At 42.6% G+C, this 14,153-nt stretch overlaps 1 protein-coding gene across 1 annotated transcript in view; it reads right to left on the bottom strand.

The window, feature by feature from the left end:
• Window positions 1–10,919: 10,919 nt before the first annotated feature.
• LOC125779129 (uncharacterized) overlaps window positions 10,920–14,153 on the bottom strand; it is a 530,169-nt gene continuing 526,935 nt past the window's right edge. The window contains exon 3 of the mRNA XM_049459744.1: window positions 10,920–11,074. The gene's annotated coding sequence lies outside the window, so the exon portion shown is untranslated. The remainder of the gene's footprint in view (window positions 11,075–14,153) is intronic.

The following is a 14,153-nucleotide window of genomic DNA, read 5'->3' as shown; positions in this document are numbered from 1 at the left end:
CTCACTTTCAATTTTGGCGTACATATTGACGATATATTGATGCGAAAGTTGATTGCATCGCAGAATAAAATTTGTTTCTTGAGGGCGAATCATCAATCGGTACGATTAAAAATTCATCGCACTGACTTTTTTTGTTGATTCTTGACCTGTATTGCCAAAATTAATTAACGAATGAAAATGATTTATAAATCATATTTAGCACATTCGCGTAAATTGCGGGAATTCCCGTCATTCATGTTTCCTTCAATAAAACAATTGCGGGAATTCCCGCGCTATTTGAATAGGGCTTTTTTACCGTCAAAAATGGTTTACTTCTTATCACTGCACATTTTTAGTGTTGGTAAAGTCGTGAACTACCATCCCTGACAGGCCAACCGCAATTCAAACAAATTTAATTTGGGGAATCCCCATTCAAAGTTAGCGTGCCAGTCATTTGTGGTTTGTTGAGGGGAAGTTTCAATAAAACGAAATGCATAGGAAATTCATGTGGTAATGGCGGGAATTCCCTAATTTGTTCAGACTATTTAAAAAAATTAACCTGTAGAAAAAAGCGGGAATGCCCGCTCTTCAATTTTGTATGGAAAAATTAAGTGATTATCTGGCAGCTAAATTCTGCCGCTAAATTCAAATGAACGCGAACGTGTTAAACAAAATAAAATGTATATGTACCAGTTGGATTTATCATTGGTATGTTGATGTGATAGCCATCGTCCCCTCTCCAAAACAAAATGGGGTATTGCAATGCATCATAACAGCGATGGAGTTCTGAAATACGTTGTAAATTCTCATTTCTACGATACAAAACAATGTCTCGTGACTGAAACTGTTCGCCAACCACAACAATGGCTACTTCATCAATCGTTGGTGCATTGACTCGTCTGGTGTGCTCCCCAATTGGTGTTTTATTGGCTTTTGTTATGATTTTGTGACCATCGGAGGGCATCCGTTCGAGTGCCACTTTAAACAATTTCACCAATTCATTGTGTTGATGAAAAAATGTTTGCAATTCATTCACGATTGATCTTCTCGTATTCGTCGAAATTGCACAGCGCTTATTTAATTCACGATTCTCACCATCAATGAAATAAGTATATTTGCAAAAATTTATGATCAATCTTGTCGTTGATTTCGCCGAGTGCTATCACTTATATTCTCTCAACAGAACACAGAACTCAAAATGTCTGTATCTAAATTTAAATTTAGACAGAAATGTCCTGTATTTGGCAGATATCCGTACAATCTCTCTGAGTCCCAGTTACCTACTTAACAGGATATTCTTTTGTGTTATCAGTTTGAAAGATTTCGTATAGGGCGACTCCGAGGCGACAACTATGAACCTAGGAGTAAAGAGGTTACAGAAATAGTTGCAAAAAAGGTTGAAAATACTTTCAAAAAGTCATCTATTCCGATAGTTTCACACACCAGAGTTGTACAAATACTCACCACATACCATAAGAAATTTCTGACTCTTAAACAAATATTTTTAAGGAACCCAATAGGTTTGAGCTCTAAAAGAGACGATGTGGAACATCTAGAAGTTGTCGGTGCTGATGGCACCAACACGAACACAGGTTGGAAAAGTGGAATCATTCGGAAACTAGAAGAAAGAATAGGTAGGCCATTACAGTGGGTTGTTTGTCATCTACATTTCAACGAACTTCCATTTCGTGCTCTTTTCGAACACATAGATGGTGTCTCAAAGAGTCCAAATACATTCTCTGGCGACATAGGTAAACTGCTCCCTGATTGTGAGAAGTTGCCTGTTGTCAAATTTGAAAGTTTTCGATCCTGCCAATTACCTTCTGAGGTTATTAATCCGACTTATCTCTATAAAATATCAGATGCTGTTATTTCCTGTCAATGTTCCTCAGATTTAGCGTCGATGCATCCAGGTAACATGTGCAAATCTCGCTGACTCACCTGTGCAAATAGAATTCTGAGATTATACATTTCTACTGACAAACCAACAAAGGAAATAAAGATTTTGGTCAAGTACATACTTACAGTTTACTCACCTTTGTGGTTCTCAATAAGATTCAACAGTTCGCTCAAAGTGGCTCGCGCCATCTCTATGCTGCAATTCAAAGGTCGAGATACTTACCTGCTAAACTGCGCAAGGTTGTCGATTCATCCATTCAACAGAATGCTTTCTTTGCTCTTCCAGAAAACATTCTCCTAAGTATGATGACTGACGAACAGATAGAAGTCAGAAAGTTGGCCTTGACCGGCTTCTGGCAGCCAGAGAAGCAGACTCTGACACTGTAAATGGAAGGGTTAGATGTAATAAAGTGCCAAAGCTGAATTTCAAAGCTAATAATTATTACGATATGATTAAATAGAAGACTATTACCTTGACTGTTCCACCAGTTCTTTGTTCAGTTTCTAACGAAGAACTCATAAAAGGGCTGTCGGGAGACACTGCAGAGGTATGGAAATTTAGTGAATTCCCCTCTCACACCGTGGCAGTCGAGAGAACCGTCAAACTGGTGACAGAGGCATCTTCTAAAGTTATTGGCCCACAATCTCGTGATCGTTTTATACGCTCTACACTGAAATCTAGGCAGCAAGTGCTAAAGTTTTGTACAAAATCTGATTTTATCAATAAATTTCACACAGATTCAGACTAAAACAAGCCTCACATATGGTTAGTTGGTTGGGTTGGGCTTGGGAGGAACCCGAAGAGCAGCCACCTCCACGCGGTGGGTTCTGGGTGACCAATACAGGTTAATACCATTTCGGTAGCAAATGACGTGACAAATAACTTTTGTTTTATACATTTAGCCATCAGATGCGTATTTCAGGCGCTGGTAGACAATTTCAGGATTTTAGGCGAATTTCCGAAATTTCAAGACCGGAGTTGGGGTTGAAGATGCAATCCGATCTCAAAACAAAAAGTTACAATGGAATCAGGAAGTACTAAGGCAACTTTTCCGCACTATTAGAAATCCCGAATCGAAAAAAGTCCGGAATCGACCCACCCTAGTGAATATTGGCCACGTATGAGTGCATATTCGTATTTTCTAATTTTAAAATAGCCATAATTCGAGAACAGTTCACCAGAGAGGAAAAAGTGTTAAGATTTTTTTGTAGACAATTTTACGATCTACAAAATTTGTTTGAACCATTTTTCGGTAGCTCTCTTTGTTTCAGAGATATACGCAAAAAACGCAAATTTGTGACCTTTGACCTCGAATAAAAAACAACGCACAAGTGGGATCGATGGGAACTTTTGACATGCCATTTGTAATAACGCAGACCTCTCATCAGACCACTCACCAGTTCTCTTCACTTTGCGGCATCAGTCACACTATAAAGAGCTACCTTATATGCTCACGTCAAAAGCTACAAACTGGTTCTTCTTCTTTACTGGCGTAGACACCGCTTACGCGATTATAGCCGAGTCAACAACAGCGCGCCAATCGTTTCTTCTCTTCGCTACGTGGCGCCAATTGGATATTCCAAGCGAGGCCAGGTCCTTCTCCACTTGGTCCTTCCACCGGAGTGGAGGTCTTCCTCTTCCTCTGCTTCCCGCGGCGGGTACTGCGTCGAATACTTTCAGAGCTGGAGTGTTTTCATCCATCCGGACAACATGACCTAGCCAGCGTAGCCGCTGTCTTTTAATTCGCTGAACTATGTCGATGTCGTCGTATATCTCGTACAGCTCATCGTTCCATCGAATGCGATATTCGCCGTGGCCAACGCGCAAAGGACCATAAATCTTTCGCAGAACTTTTCTCTCGAAAACTCGCAACGTCGACTCATCGGTTGTTGTCATCGTCCAAGCCTCTGCACCATATAGCAGGACGGGAATTATGAGCGACTTATAGAGTTTGGTTTTTGTTCGTCGAGAGAGGACTTTACTTTTCAATTGCCTACTCAGTCCGAAGTAGCACCTGTTGGCAAGAGTAATCCTGCGTTGGATTTCTAGGCTGACATTGTTGGTGGTGTTAATGCTGGTTCCTAAATAGACGAAATTATCTACAACTTCAAAGTTATGACTGTCAACAGTGACGTGAGTGCCAAGTCGCGAGTGCGACGACTGTTTGTTTGATGACAGGAGATATTTCGTCTTGCCCTCGTTCACTGCCAGACCCATTTGCGTTGCTTCCTTGTTCAGTCTGGAGAAAGCAGAACTAACGGCGCGGGTGTTGAGACCGATGATATCAATATCATCGGCATACGCCAGCAGCTGTACACTCTTATGAAAGATAGTACCTGCTCGGTTCAGTTCTGCAGCTCTAATAATTTTCTCCAGCAGCAGATTGAAAAAGTCGCACGATAAGGAGTCGCCTTGTCTGAAACCTCGTTTGGTATCGAACGGCTCGGAGAGGTCCTTCCCGATCCTGACGGAGCTTTTGGTCCCGCTCAACGTCAGTTTACACAGCCGTATTAGTTTTGCGGGGATACCAAATTCAGACATTGCGGCATAAAGGCAGCTCCTTTTCGTGCTATCGAAAGCAGCTTTGAAATCGACGAATAGGTGGTGAGTGTCGATTCTCCTTTCACGGGTCTTTTCCAAGATTTGGCGCATGGTGAATATCTGGTCGGTTGTTGATTTTCCAGGTCTGAAGCCACACTGATAAGGTCCAATCAGTTTGTTGACGGTGGGCTTTAATCTCTCACACAATACGCTCGATAGAACCTTGTACGCGATGTTGAGGAGGCTAATGCCACGGTAGTTGGCGCAGATTGTGGGGTCTCCTTTTTTATGGATTGGGCATAGCACACTTAAATTCCAATCGTTGGGCATGCTCTCATCCGACCATATTTTGCAAAGAAGCTGATGCATGCTCCTTATCAGTTCTTCGCCGCCGTGTTTGAATAGCTCGGCCGGCAATCCGTCGGCCCCTGCCGCTTTGTTGTTCTTCAGGCGGGCAACTGCTATTCGAACTTCGTCATGGTCGGGCAATGGAACGTCTGCTCCATCGTCATCGATTGGGAATCGGGTTCGCCTTCTCCTGGTGCTATGTGTTCACCGCCATTCAGCAGGCTGGAGAAGTGTTCCCTCCATAATCTAAGTATGCTCTGGGCATCGGTGGCTAGATCACCTTTGGGGGTTCTACAGGAGTATGCTCCGGTCTTGAAACCTTCTGTAAGTCGCCGCATTTTTTCGTAGAATTTTCGAGCATTACCCCTGTCGGCCAGCTTATCAAGCGATTCATACTCACGCATTTCGGCCTCTTTCTTCTTCTTTCTGCAAATGCGTCTCGCTTCCCTCTTCAACTCTCGGTATCTATCCCATCCCGCACGTGTTGTGGTCGATCGTAACGTTGCGAGGTAGGCAGCCTGTTTTCTCTCCGCTGCGACACGGCACTCCTCATCATACCAGCTGTTCTTTTGCACTTTCCGAAAACCAATGGTTTCGGTTGCAGCTGTACGTAAGGAGTTTGAAATGCCGTCCCACAGTTCCCTTATACCGAGTTGTTGACGAGTGCTCTCAGAGAGCAGGAGTGCAAGCCGAGTAGAAAATCGTTCGGCTGTCTGTTGTGATTGCAGCTTCTCGACGTCGAACCTTCCTTGTGTTTGTTGGCGTGCGTTTTTTGCTGCACAGAGGCGGGTGCGAATCTTGGCTACAACAAGATAGTGGTCCGAGTCGATGTTAGGACCTCGGAGCGCACGCACATCTAAAACACTGGAGACGTGTCTTCCGTCTATCACAACATGATCGATCTGGTTGGTGGTTTTTCGATCCGGAGACAGCCAGGTAGCTTGATGTATCTTCTTATGCTGGAATCTAGTACTACAGATAACCATATTTCGGGCCCCGGCGAAGTCGATCAGCCTCAACCCATTTGGGGATGTTTCGTCGTGGAGGCTGAATTTACCGACCGTAGTGCCAAAGATACCTTCTTTGCCCACCCTGGCGTTGAAGTCGCCAAGCACGATTTTGACATCGTGGCGGGGGCATCTCTCATAAGTGCGCTCCAAGCACTCATAAAAAGCATCTTTGGTCACATCGTCCTTCTCTTCCGTCGGGGCGTGGGCGCAAATCAGCGATATGTTGAAGAACCTCGCTTTGATGCGGATTGTGGCTAGACGTTCATTCTCCGGAGTGAATGATAGTACTCGGCGACGGAGTCTCTCTCCCACCACGAATCCAACACCAAACTTGCGCTCCTTTATATGGCCACTGTAGTAAATGTCACAAGGACCTACTCGTCTCTGTCCTTGTCCCGTCCATCGCATTTCTTGGACGGCGGTGATGTCAGCCTTTATCTTTACGAGGACATCTACCAGCTGGGCAGCGGCACCTTCCCAATTAAGGGACCGGACATTCCAGGTGCATGCCCTCAAATCATAGTCCTTATTTCGTTTGCCATGGTCGTCATCAAAAGGGGGGTCTCTCATCCGAGGCTGTGTTTTCTTTTTCATTGGGGGGGTTTTTTACGTGGCGGGTCCCAAACCCAGCGCACAACCCTAAGTAGGGGTTAAAGTACAAAAAATACATCAGCACACACATAGACACACATATGGAAAACAAAAACCATAGCTTAACTAATAGGGTAATTGAAATACTCGTATTACAAAAACGACGCCTACGAAGGGAGTGGCAGGTTCTTAGATCACCAGCCTCAAAACAGCTGTTGAAAGCGGCCACACATGCACTGACGAGAGCCCTCAGAAGCGAGGAACAGCGTGCGCAGTACCAGTATATTCAAAAGCTGTCACAGACTAGTACAAAGCACCCGTTGTGGAAAGCACATCAAACTCTAAGTGCGCCAATAGAGTGTGAAATGCCAATACGTGACAATAATGGCAAATGGGCTCGGAGTGATGCAGAAAAGTCAGCAACTTTCGCTGCTCATCTAAAAAATGTCTTCCAGCCAAACCCAGAAACTAATGACTTTACACTTCCAACCGTACCCTATTTGATGGAATCTGAGCCAGTGAAATTCGTACCTGAAAAGATATCAAAAATTATGGAGAAATTGAAACCAAGAAAAGCTCCTGGGCACGACTTAATTACTCCAAAAATGATTATTGAGCTACCAAATTGTGCTATAATCTGTATCTGTATGTTTTTCAATGCAATCACAAAACAAGCTCACTTTCCTCAACAATGGAAAAAGTCAACTATAGTGATGATACCTAAGCTTGGAAAGGACAAAACGCAGCCATCCTCCTATAGGCCCATCAGCTTGTTATCGTGCATGTAGAAATTATTTGAAAGACTTCTTATGCTCCGCATTAAGCCACATCTTGAAACCCACAACATAATACCATCTCACCAATTTGGCTTCAGGGAAAAGCATGGAACGATCGAACAAGTGCATAGGATCACATCTGAAATTCGAACAGCTTTTGAAAAAGGGGAATATTGTTCTGCAATATTTCTTGATGTCGCGCAGGCTTTTGATCGAGTATGGTTAGATGGTCTAATGTACAAAATAAAAACGCTACTCCCGCAAAACACCCACGAACTGTTTAAGTCCTATCTTTATGATCGAAATTTTGTAATTCGATGTAACACCACTACATCTGAAGCCCAAACGATTGAAGCTGGTGTACCACAAGGCAGTGTTCTTGGCCCAATGCTATATGTTTTATACACTTGAGATATCCCAGTAAGCGACCGCTTGACTATGTCTACTTTTGCCGATGACACTGCAATAATCAGTCGCTCCAAGTGCCCAATTCATGCAAATGCCCTGCTAGAAAATCATATCGAAGCTGTGGCCAACTGGCTCGCAAACTGGAGGATAAAGTTTAACGAGCAAAAATGTAAGCACGTACATTTACCCTAAACAAGAGCAGCTGTTCGCCTTTGGCACTGAACAACGTACAAATACCACAAAGCAATCATGTTACTTAACTAGGGGTCCATCTGGATAGGCGACTTACTTGGCGAAACCACATAGAGGCTAAAAGGACTTACCGTAAGTTAAAGGCATGTTCTTTGCACTGGCTTATTAACTCTCGCTCAGCTCTGAGTCTGGAGTATAAAATCATTATATACAACACTGTTTTAAAACCAATCTGGACCTATGGGTGTGAGCTGTGGGGCAACGCGAGTAGCAGCAACATCGAAATTCTTCGTCGTGTGCAATCAAAAATTCTTCGTACAATCACCGGAGCACCGTGGTATATCCGAAATGAGAACATCCAACGCGACTTAAAAATTCCAGACGTGCGAACTGAAATAGAGCAACGATTACGTAGAAACGACTTACCAGCCCAGACGTAATATACTTTAGGCATAGTTTAAAAAAAAAATAATCACCCATGTAGGGTGTAAATTAAGTGAGTAAGTTTAAGATTCGCAAACTTATTGTTAGGCTCTTAAGTAGGGTAGATTCAATAAATAATAGGAAAGTTAATATAAAAAAAACGATTGTAATAACGGATCCAAGGCCTGCACAAAAATCCAGCTTGTTGGGAATTAATGCAAACCTGAGTCATAATTTAGCCTATTTTAATTGGACTAATAAAGTAAGTACTAAATAAGTAGTGTAAGAAAAACGAAAATCATTATATTATGTTGGGGTAGTATTAACCATTTTTACTATTAACTAGTAACAATTATTAACTAGTAACAATCAGCAATCATATGTTCAAATATCAGCCGAATGATCGAAAATCCTGATAATAGCTTTATGGTAATAGGTCAAATTTTCGCCCAATTTTACCTATTTTAATCAGGATGACAAACTGTATTGAGTTAAACACGCTCTATAATTTTTATTGAGATATCTTAAATATTGACCAATATACATATGCAGTATAAACTCAACCGGAAGTTGGAAAATTTTTATATTGGGTATATGGGACTCAGGGAAGTATTGACCCGATTCAACTCATTTTTGATACATAGACATACTACTATCAGGAAAGGGTTTTTTAAGAATTTCAAATGTCATACATATATATTCATTGATAAAGATACTGGTGTTGAAATATTCGGAACCTAGGAGCTTGACCAGTTTTGGATGGATTTGAGTAGTTTTTGGTCCTAAGGTGGCTACGTTAAATGAATTAGTTCAGTTTTATCCCGTTATATTAATTGCTTCTTGATTTGTGTACTGAAAGTGAAATAATTAAATGGAGCTAAAAATTTTCTATATGGAAATAATCGTGGGTGAGGTGGAGGATGGAGTCATGTGTAGAAGTTCACGCAAATGAGGAAAGCTCTCTGATCGCCATTTACTTGGGAGTGGCCAGAAACGATTCTTTTTCATATGACTCAAGCAGCTCACGACTTCCGTTCTTTGACCAAGTATCCTCTGGGTAGCCTAAGAACATCCGTTTGAAAGCCAGCTAAAGTGAGAAGGCGAAACATCCCCTCCGCAAGGTTGTGCGCTGGGATTGGGACCCGCCACGTAAAAAATTTTACCAATGACAAGGAACAACAAGCCTCGGATGAGTGACCCCCCTTTTGATGACGACCATGGCAAACGAATTAAGGACTATGATTTGAGGGCATGCACCTGGAATGTCCGGTCCCTTAATTGGGAAGGTGCCGCTGCCCATCTGGTTGATGTCCTCGAGAAAACAAAGGCTGACATCACCGCCGTCCAAGAAATGCGATGGACAGAGACGAGTAGGTCCTTGTGACATTTACTACAGTGGACATATAAAGGAGCGCAAGTTTGGTGTTGGATTCGTGGGGGGAGAGAGACTCCGTCGCCGAGTACAATCATTCATTCCGGAAAATGAACGTCTAGCCACAATCAGCATCAAAGCGAGGTTCTTCAACATATCGCTGATTTGCGCCTACGCCCCGACGGAAGAGAAGGACGATGTGACCAAAGATGCCTTTTATGAGTGCTTAGAGAGCACTTAGGAGAGATGCCCCCGTCACGATGTCAAAATCGTGCTTGGCGACTTCAACGCCAAGGTGGGCAAAGAAGGTATCTTTGGCACTACGGTCGGTAAATTCAGCCTCCACGAGGAAACATCCCCAAATGGGTTGAGGCTGATCGACTTCGCCGGGGCCCGAAATATGGTTATCTGTAGTACTAGATTCCAGCATAAGAAGATACATCAAGCTACCTGGCTGTCCCCGGATCGAAAAACCACCAACCAGATCGATCATGTTGTGATAGACGGAAGACACGTCTCCAGTGTTTTAGATGTGCGTGCGCTCCGAGGTCCTAACATCGATTCAGACCACTATCTTGTTTCAGCTAAGATTCGCACCCGCTACTGTGCAGCAAAAAACGCACGTAAACAAACACAAGGAAGGTTCGACGTCGGGAAGCTGCAATCACAAAAGACAGCCGAACGATTTTCTACTCGGCTTGCACTCCTGCTCTCTGAGAGCACTCGTCAACAACTCGGTATAAGGGAACTGTGGGACGGCATTTCAAACTCCTTACGTACAGCTGCAACCGAAACCATTGGTTTTCGGAAAGTGCAAAAGAACAGCTGGTACGACGAGGAGTGCCGTGTCGCAGCGGAGAGAAAACAGGCTGCCTACCTCGCAACGTTACGATCGACCACAACACGTGCGGGATGGGATAGATACCGAGAGTTGAAGAGGGAAGCGAGACGCATTTGCAGACAGAAGAAGAAAGAGGCCGAAATGCGTGAGAATGAACAGCTTGATAAGCTGGCCGACAGGGGTAATGCTCGAAAATTCTATGAAAAAATGCGGCGGCTTACAGAAGGTTTCAAGACCGGAGCATACTCCTGTAGAACCCCCAAAGGTGATCTAGCCACCGATGCCCAGAGCATACTTAGATTATGGAGGGAACACTTCTCCAGACTGCTGAATGGCAGTGAACACACAACACCAGGAGAAGGCGAACCCGATTCCCCAATCGATGACGATGGAGCAGACGTTCCATTACCCGGCCATGAAGAAGTTCGAATAGCAGTTGCTCGCCTGAAGAACAACAAAGCGGCAGGGGCCGATGGATTGCCGGTCGAGCTATTCAAACACGGCGGCGAAGAACTGATAAGAATTTAAGTGTGCTATGCCCAATCCATAAAAAAGGAGACCCCACAACCTGCGCCAACTACCGTGGGATAAGCCTCCTCAACATCGCGTACAAGGTTCTATCGAGCGTATTGTGTGAAAGATTAAAGCCCACCGTCAACAAACTGATTGGACCTTATCAGTGTGGCTTCAGACCTGGAAAATCAACAACCGACCAGATATTCACCATGCGCCAAATCTTGGAAAAGACCCGTGAAAGGAGAATCGACACTCACCACCTATTCGTAGATTTCAAAGCTGCTTTCGACAGCACGAAAAGGAGCTGCCTTTATGCCGCGATGTCTGAATTTGGTATCCCCGCAAAACTAATACGGATGTGTAAACTGACGTTGAGCAACACGAAAAGCTCCGTCAGGATTGAGAAGGACCTCTCCGAGCCGTTCGATACCAAACGAGGTTTCAGACAAGGCGACTCCCTATCGTGCGACTTCTTCAATCTGCTGCTGGAAAAAATAGTTCGAGCTGCAGAGCTCAACAGAGAAGGTACCATCTTCTATAAGAGTGTGCAACTGCTGGCGTATGCCGATGATATTGATATCATCGGTCTCAACACCCGCGCCGTTAGTTCTGCTTTCTCCAGACTGGACAAGGAAGCAAAAGAAATGGGTCTGGCAGTGAACGAGGGCAAGACGAAATATCTCCTGTCATCAAACAAACAGTCGTCGCACTCGCGACTTGGCTCTCACGTCACTGTTGACAGTCATAACTTTGAAGTTGTAGATAATTTCGTATATTTAGGAACCAGAATTAACACCACTAACAATGTCAGCCTGGAAATCCAACGCAGGATAACTCTTGCCAACAGGTCCTACTTCGGACTGAGTAGGCAATTAAAAAGTAAAGTCCTCTCTCGACGAACAAAAGCCAAACTCTATAAGTCGCTCATAATTCCCGTCCTGCTATATGGTGTAGAGGCTTGGACGATGACAACAACCGATGAGTCGACGTTGCGAGTTTTCGAGAGAAAAGTTCTGCGAAAGATTTATGGTCCTTTGCGCGTTGGCCACGGCGAATATCGCATTCGATGGAACGATGAGCTGTACGAGATATACGACGACATTGACATAGTTCAACGAATTAAAAGACAGCGGCTACGCTGGCTAGGTCATGTTGTCCGGATGGATGAAAACACTCCAGTTCTGAAAGTATTCGACGCAGTACCCGCCGCGGGAAGCAGAGGAAGAGGAAGACCTCCACTCCGTTGGAAGGACCAAGTGGAGAAGGACCTGGCCTCGCTTGGAATATCCAATTGGCGCCACGTAGCGAAGAGAAGAAACGACTGGCGCGCTGTTCTTGACTCGGCTATAATCGCATAAGCGATGACTACGTCAGTAAAGAAGAAGAAGAAAAGAATGTCGAGAAGAAGACCATGTACTAAACGTAGTCGAAATCAATCGGTGGGAATCCCGAGACATGAGATTTCACCAAAAATTATTCGTCCAATTTTCACGCCGACTCCTATAAAGCCCCCTAATAAAATATCGGAGGTAAAATGTAAGGTCTCTTTCGGGGGTTTTTGATAATAATGTGTTCTTGTGCCTAACTTGAACAAAATAGGGTCATGAATACCATATCCCACAGTTTTAGGAACTTTACTATTTTATTACATGAATGATTAATTACAAAAAAAAAATTAACTTCTGCTACCTGTACCACAATAGGTGGATTCCATAAATTAGAACATTATTCGCCAAATTTAAGATGCTATTCCCAAATTGCTAATTGGTTGTGTTATTTAAAACTTGTTGGCTATACTATTCTTGGTTATCAACGTAGGGGTAATGTGCGAACGTCAGCTAATATTATTGAGTTAATGCTAACTAATACGATATGCATTATAATTTCATACCATGTAATTGCTTTCAGCGTTTGACCGTATTATAGTCTTACAACTCGCTCTTCCTCTTTGTTTCTTGACTTCATATTTTAGTTTTCAATCGGCTTTGAATTTTCCGATCCTTACATTTATTTGACATCTCTTTATGATATATTATTGGTGATTACTATCGTTAAACCCCAAAAGAAGCCATATAATTTAAAGCTTATTTTCTAATTAGCGAATAAGGGCAGCTTCCATGCAGCGCGAATATACGCTTCAATGTCTTAAGAGAACAATTCATAGGGGAAGTTTTGTTACTATTGCTATTAGGTATATGGGTACATCATATTTACGACGCTACCGATAAATACAATACAAAAAAACTACCCCATTGCTTGTCAAACTCAACATAACCTGTCATGTTACTAATGACGCAATGTACGCACCCCTTCGAACACTATTTTCCTTTTGGTACTTGTCAAATACATTTCCAAGTCTTCCAAATCCCATAAGAATATTCATATGTTGAGATTCCATAAAAAGCAGCTGTGCTAGCATTGTCAGCCAATAATTTTTTTTTATATTTGAATCTATAATCAACCTGCCATAATTCAATTAAAGGGTGATAATTTTTCACTAAAACATTTCTGCGGGTGCGCTATTATCATTGAAATTCAATTGCAGTACATAGTTAAACCGTTAAGGCACATCGTATAAAAGTGCCATTAGTATAACAGTTGTTTGAGATAAATATAGAAAAAGCTATGCAGTTCTTTCGCGAAAAGTCGAATTGGTGAAAGTTTGATGGTAGTTGATATGGTCACTAGCCTGTTCGTTAAAAATTTTTATTCGAAATTTTTATCACGAAAGCTGAAAATAGTTGAGGCTTGATAAGAAAATGAATCTACGAAAATTTCAAGCCTCTCGGACCCCGCCTTATAGTGCCGGTAGAAAATTGTATTGTTAATTGCACGTCACTCATACCCCAATGGTACATTCGCTGAATTATGTATGATACATTACACAAAATTATAATTATTTACAACTTTTAAAAGTTTGTTTTGAACAATTCGGATACATTTTTCTACGTTCTTGTATGCATTGCAAAATATAACCCCAATCACATTCATTTTTGGTTAGCAATCCATGGTAATCTTGCATTAGTTTTATGGCTCTTTCTGCAGTGTCGCTAACTACTTTTAGAGAGTTTATTATTTTTTTGCCATCCATATATGAAGCCTGCGTCTGCCATGTTTCTGGGTTGAAATCCAAGAAGCTGGTATCTATCTGCAGCCTTGAAAACAATTTGAGACTGTTGGAAGATATGAAATGCTCCATGGTCTCGTCTGTAAGACAATAATTTAAGAATAAAATAAAAATTTAAGAGTATTATTC

This window comes from Bactrocera dorsalis, chromosome 6 (genome assembly GCF_023373825.1).
Source record: "Bactrocera dorsalis isolate Fly_Bdor chromosome 6, ASM2337382v1, whole genome shotgun sequence".
NCBI classification, from domain to species: domain Eukaryota; kingdom Metazoa; phylum Arthropoda; class Insecta; order Diptera; family Tephritidae; genus Bactrocera; species Bactrocera dorsalis.
This window is presented reverse-complemented; position numbering and strand designations above follow the sequence as displayed.